This window comes from Hypomesus transpacificus, unplaced genomic scaffold (genome assembly GCF_021917145.1).
Source record: "Hypomesus transpacificus isolate Combined female unplaced genomic scaffold, fHypTra1 scaffold_188, whole genome shotgun sequence".
NCBI lineage: Eukaryota > Metazoa > Chordata > Actinopteri > Osmeriformes > Osmeridae > Hypomesus > Hypomesus transpacificus.
In genome coordinates this window covers 333648-340000 of record NW_025813737.1, presented here as the reverse complement: position 1 = coordinate 340000, position 6353 = coordinate 333648, and the positions used below count along the sequence as shown (strand labels likewise).

At 45.8% G+C, this 6353-nt stretch overlaps 1 long non-coding RNA gene across 4 annotated transcripts; it reads right to left on the bottom strand.

Moving 5' to 3' along the window:
* Nucleotides 1-3181: 3181 nt before the first annotated feature.
* Nucleotides 3182-6116, bottom strand: LOC124489257. Of its 4 annotated transcripts, none has more exons than XR_006958777.1 (8): nucleotides 5788-6116; nucleotides 4766-5411; nucleotides 4440-4479; nucleotides 3896-3937; nucleotides 3775-3815; nucleotides 3519-3606; nucleotides 3400-3456; nucleotides 3182-3246 (listed from the first exon to the last, which is right to left on the bottom strand). It is a non-coding gene; the product is annotated as an uncharacterized LOC124489257 (long non-coding RNA). The 4 variants fall into 4 exon arrangements; XR_006958778.1 differs by having other exon boundaries at nucleotides 3400-3606; nucleotides 4766-4837; nucleotides 4944-5411; XR_006958779.1 differs by having other exon boundaries at nucleotides 3400-3606; nucleotides 4436-4479.
* Nucleotides 6117-6353: the final 237 nt, after the last annotated feature.

The following is a 6353-nucleotide window of genomic DNA, read 5'->3' as shown; positions in this document are numbered from 1 at the left end:
CAGTATGTCAACCCTGTGGGATGCTAATACTGTCAGACTCCTATTGTTTAGCTCTTGAGCCGACAGACTAGTGCTTGCAAATCAGTTCTTTTAGACCTTTAGAATATATTCTTTATTCCATTTCAGGGGTTGGAGTGAGAGGGTTTTCAGGTGCGCGTGCCATAATGGGGTCTCACCTGAACTGTGGTCCCGTCGGGGTCCCACAGGGTGTTTCCTCGTCACTATTGCCAAACCTAACCCTAACCCTAACCCTAACCCTAACCCTAACCCTAACCCTAACCCTAACCCTAACCCTAACCCTAACCCTAACCCTAACCCTAACCCTAACCCTAAACCCTAACCCTAACCCTAACCCTAACCCTAACCCTAACCCAACCCTAACCCTAAACCCTAACCCTAACCCTAACCCTAACCCTAACCCTAACCCTAACCCTAACCCTAACCCTAACCCTAACCCTAACCCTAACCCTAACCCTAACCCTAACCCCCCCCCCCCCCCCCCCCCCCCCCCCCCCCTAACCCTAACCCTAACCCTAACCCTAACCCTAACCCTAACCCTAACCCTAACCCTAACCCTAACCCTAACCCTAACCCTAACCCTAACCCCCTAACCCCCTAACCCCCTAACCCTAACCCTAACCCTAACCCTAACCCCCTAACCCTAACCCTAACCCTAACCCTAACCCTAACCCTAACCCTAACCCTAACCCTAACCCTACCCTAACCCTACCCTAACCCTAACCCTAACCCTAACCCTAACCCTAACCCTAACCCTAACCCTAACCCTAACCCTTTGGGGTCCTGGAGGGGGTCCATTCCCCTACCCCCTCTGATGGATGATCTACATGGGTCTAGGATACTTGTGCATTTACCCCTAGCCTATGCGGGTCGAAGTACTGAACTGCTTGGCGTGGGGGTCTTCAGAAACTGCTCCCTAACCCTAACCCTAACCCTAACCCTAACCCTAACCCCTAACCCTAACCCTAACCCTAACCCTAACCCTCTTTTTTAAGTGGAAAGGTTCTCCAAAAAATGCTTTCTTAAAAGCAACTAAAGTTTTATATGTGCAAAAAATTAAAGGGACTTATAGGAATAGACCACATGAAATAAGATTCTATTGATTTCTTCAGTGTCTGTGCACTTATTCATTTTAAGACACTGGAAAATAATTTTAAAATTTGGTACCAGCCTGGATTTGGAGATCCCTATCGGGTGGTTTCCGGTTTATTCAGTGGGAAATGGAGTGGGGCCATAGGCAGATCCCCCCCACCCCAACTGGAAGGGGGGAAGCCTTAGGGAGAAGGGGTGGTAATGAGAGAATTAATAATCTCAACATTCCACTCTCCAAAAAATATTTCAAACTCCTACAGGCATTACACCACTCTGAAATTCTGGATCAATCAATTCTAACAGGATCTTGTCCTGTTGGGATGAAAAAACAGGTCAACAAATTGGCATCTTTCATCAAACCATCTTCACCCTCCTTGAATACCACTGAAAAAGTTAAACTTAACACTCAAAGGTGGTTGGAGGGGAACTTAGAGATCTTACGGGTTCATTATGATGAAGTGATGGGGGCAATTCTGGGGGACTTACCTGTACTGGACGAGAAGGCCCTGCAGGTGGCGGTGGGTTGGAGCAAGCTACGGTATAAACGTAAATTCACAAATACATCTGTGGACACATTGCGGACAATGCTAATAGCCCCAGGAGAAATATCATCTTCTCCAACCCCACCAAGCCTTGACAGTGGTTGCTTCCCACCTCTACCTGTTGCTGAGGGAGCTAGGGGACAGACCCCCTACATCCAGGGGACACTAGCCCCTAGGAAACAGAGGTCCAACCTGAGCAGGTCACGACCTCCAACAGGTAGCCAGGGGCATCCTGTGTTGGATCCCCTTGGGCAGTCCTCCGTTGCTCAGTTGAGTCCTCAAGACATCCCCATCCGTGGGAACAAATACTTACCTGGGGGGGAAGGGGGGATGACTCCAGGGTCCTCGAGACGGTCTACTGTGGTGGAAGTACACAATGTTAGACAGTCGGTAATAGGATCCATAACATCTACTACCAAGACTACTCCACTTACCTATAGGGAGGCCCTATTAACACCTAGGGAGAATGGGACGGTTTTGGAGGGGTCACCTTTAAACCCCATCTCTTTTGATCTCCGAATGGAGGATTCCTCCTCAGATGAAGAGGCTGCACAGGGTCCTCCATGGGGGGACACAGAGATGGAGGTTGAAGGGTCAAATCTGCATCCCCCGACTGTCAATGGTGCGGTGGCCTTTACCACAGATAGCATCACTTCTTCCCCAGTATCACAGGATCAGAATAACTGTCCTGGGCTGGCAGTGGTACGGCGGGATGGGACGACAAGGACGGTTGGGGATTCTACCCCCATCTTGCCCCCAACATCCCAACCCGATTCATCTAAGGGGTTTTCTGGGGCTTCTATTCCTTTCCTGTCCCCTGCCCCTAACCCCAACCCCACCCTTATTCCCTTTCCGTCCCCTGCCCCTAACCCCAACCCCACCCCCACCCCCATCCCTTTCCCTCCCCCTTCCATCCTTAAACCCAGTGCCTCTATGGGAACTGATGGGAGGCCTATCCTGGTCCAGACCCCTGGTCCTAACCTCAACCCTCCCCCCTCCATTCCTAACCCCAACCTTTCCCCTCCCCTCCCCCCCTCCCCCAATTCCCCAGATCCCACTTACCTGAATCCGTGCTGCCAGCCGCCGTCCACGTCCACCCGTCGGAGGGAACCCGTTAGACATCCTAACAGGCGGAGAAAAATAAATGATTGGAACTTGGAGGTCTTAAAACCCGTAATAGTTGTAGGAGACTCTAATCTCTCCAAAATACCTACCTTTGAAGATGCTAACATCCAAGTAGACAGTTTTCCGGGAGCCAACTGTGAACATCTGAGAGGGGTAATAGCAAAGCTAACACCCCACCTGGAAACAGAGGTGTTACTCTCGGTAGGCCTAGTCAACTGTCTTTCTGAACAGGAACCAGACACTGCACTGAAACAGCTTCAGGGACTATTACGGGTCTGCAAGAGGGTGTTCCCACATGCCACAGTGTATGTGGCGCAGATCCACTTTTCTGATCGGCTGAGTAAGAACCAGCAGAGCCTGTTGAGGAAATTAAACACAATAATTTTTGAAAGATGCCACTTCTTACCTGTTTTGGAAGAGCGTCACTTTCGGGTGATGCAACACGATCCAGTCCACTGGACACCTGAAACTGCCGATAGGATCTTTAATTTATGGAGGGACCATTTAAACTTTTAGAGGGAGAGGAGTGTGACAACACAACTCCCGTATCTAACATCATGAACCTCTCGAGGTCTTACAGACTCAGTGAGGTTGAGATGAGGGTGCTGGAATTGGGACTTACCTTCATCCCTACTCCAAAGCAGCCCGACCGCAGGGAACTACGCAGGGACCTCCACACCTATCACAGGAGATTGAAATTATTAGATCATTTCAAATATGAGAGCCACTTCCCTCACGTACCTTTCACTGATCCATCCAGTTGGGTACCACGGGAGGTGGCAGCTCCTGTTGAAACCCTTGTCCAAAAAGATCTGGAATGCTTGAAACGCTACAGACCAAAACCGGAAATAAATCATAATTTGAATACAGTAGAACTGCAAGCCATTAACACTCTGGCAAACAATCCAGCTATTGTCATCAAACCGGCAGACAAGGGCTCACAAATAGTAATAATGGATAGGACTCAATATCTTTTGGAGGCAGATAGACAACTTACCAACAGGAATCATTATGCGCCGCTGCTCCACTCTATGCAACCTGAAACACAAAACATGATTAAAAACATTCTATGTAAAATGTATCAGGAAAAAATAATAACATTAAAGCAAATGACCTACCTGTTGGGACCGGACGTCCCAAGACCGAGGCTGTTCTATCTGCTGCCGAAGATGCATAAAGCCCTGGATAAGTGGACCGTCCCTGGTCAAATTCCTTGTGGTAGACCTATTGTTAGTGACTGTGGTTCGGAGTCATCAAACATCGCAGAATTTCTGGACTTTCACATAAACCCACTTTCACAAAGACATGCGTCCTTTGTTAAAGACACGTATGATTTTGTTGAGAAAGTTGGGAATATTTCAGTTTCTGCAGATGCCTTTCTATTTTCTATAGACATTAACTCTCTATATACCAACATAGACACGACTCTGGGCTTACAGTCAGTTCGAGCTGCTTTTAGTAAATTCCCTGTCTCTGGGCGGCCTGACGATTACATTTTAGAACTATTGGAAATAAGCCTCTCTCGTAATGATTTTGAGTTCAACAAAAAGCACTATTTGCAGATCCATGGCACGGCGATGGGCAAGAAATTTGCCCCAGCCTACGCCAACCTTTATATGTGTGGCTGGGAGGAATCAGCCTTTTTAAAGTGTGCTCACCTACCTTCGCTGTACTTTAGGTACCTGGATGACATCTTCGGCATCTGGGAAGGGGACATGGAGCAATTTTTAGTGTTTTTAGATATTTTGAACTCTCATCATCCCACAATTACAATTACACATAACATCCAAAAGGAAAAACTGGAGTTCTTAGACACACAGGTTTTCTTTATACCCGGTTTGGAAGCCAATAAAACTTTAGCTACAAAAGTCTTCTTTAAGGAGACCGATAGACATGCCTTGCTTCACAAACAGAGCTATCATCCTAAACATACCTACAGAGGACTAGTAAAATCACAGTTAATAAGATTCCATCGTATTTGTACTTACCTGAGTGATGTGGAGGAGGCGACATCCATCCTGTTTAAAGCCCTCAGGCCTCGGGGTTACTCTCGGCGGTTCCTGAGGGAAATAAAACAGGAAGTAAGAACAATATTCGAAGTGAATGGAAGGTATGTGGTGGAGAGGGAAGCTAAAGAAATGATACCTGTGGTGACAACATACTCACAACCTTTGGGACGTTTGGGTGGTCAATTGAGGCTTCATTTCCAACAGGCCCAGGCAGACTTGGGAGACTTGGGGCGTTTTAAACTAATTTCTGCATATAGGAGAAACAAGAATCTCAAGGATAGACTGGTGCATTCCAACCTAAATGGAGAACCGGCGGTATCTCCCGAGGAAAATAATCACTTTAACTGGAATACCTATATTGGGAATAGGTATTCAGGTAGAGGGGTACCGATTAGGAACCAAATAGCTTTTGGGACTCCTAATACGGTCTATGCCATTAGGTGTGCGAGGTGCCAAAAACTATACATAGGGGAAACTAAACACTCCATGCAAACTCGCCTTACACAACATAAATACCAAGTCAGGAGAGGGAATGAAGATACGGTCCTATATAGACATTTTATAGCACATGGGGTTTTAAATATGAGAATTGAAGGACTGGAAAGCCAGAAGGATTGGTCCAGAGCTGTAAGACAAAAAGAAGAAAGAACATGGATACATTTATTGAAAACCATCGACCCGTTGGGTCTGAATGAAAAATATTAAAATGTATTACATGTCCCTTTGTGATATACAGTAAAGTAGAGGTAGGAGGATACAGTTCGACTCCGCCTGGAGAGTATCGGTAGCTCATACGGACCTTTTGGGATTCCCATATTGTCAAGTTTTCTTATATATATATGTTAAAATATATATTTCTTGTTGTAATATGATACTATGAATTTTGATTTATTATATTTGTGTGGTTAGGCTTGGTTGCCCTGCAATATGGTTGAATCCCAACTCCAAATTACAGTTGCACTTATTAATTTTTACTGTAACAAATACTCAAAAATACTTACCGTGTGGAGCGAATTGATGACAAGCGGCCAATCACAGTTCTCGGTGAAAGGATGGATTCCTAGGGAGAAGAAAAACAGTTAAAACATTGTTTACAAAAATTATACATAATAATACCTAGAAGAACCAATAGTACTCACCTTAGAATAGATTGTGTAAAACCTACCTCAAGACTTACCTGAAAAACACCTTCAATTCTTCTTATATATTGATAGATTACAAATTTCCTGCTTTACTTTTTCTAAGGGAATAATAAAGCATAGCAATCAAGCACATTGTACTTGCGCCAGCGCAAACTCCCACCCAGTAATGGGTTGAGACCTTTCTGAAACCTAACCCTAACCCTAACCCTAACCCTAACCCACAGGGTGTTTCCTCGTTATTACTACCACACCTAACCTTGCCGGGGCCTTGGCCCGACTTGCTCCTATCGTCCCCTTTCCACTCTTAATTCTTATATTAATTCTTATATTGCCTCAAGAAGATGAAGACAATTTTTGTGAGAAGGCCTGTGGCTTTGCTCTTCTAAGTTTAGATTTTTCACATCACTCTGAACGGGACGGCACAA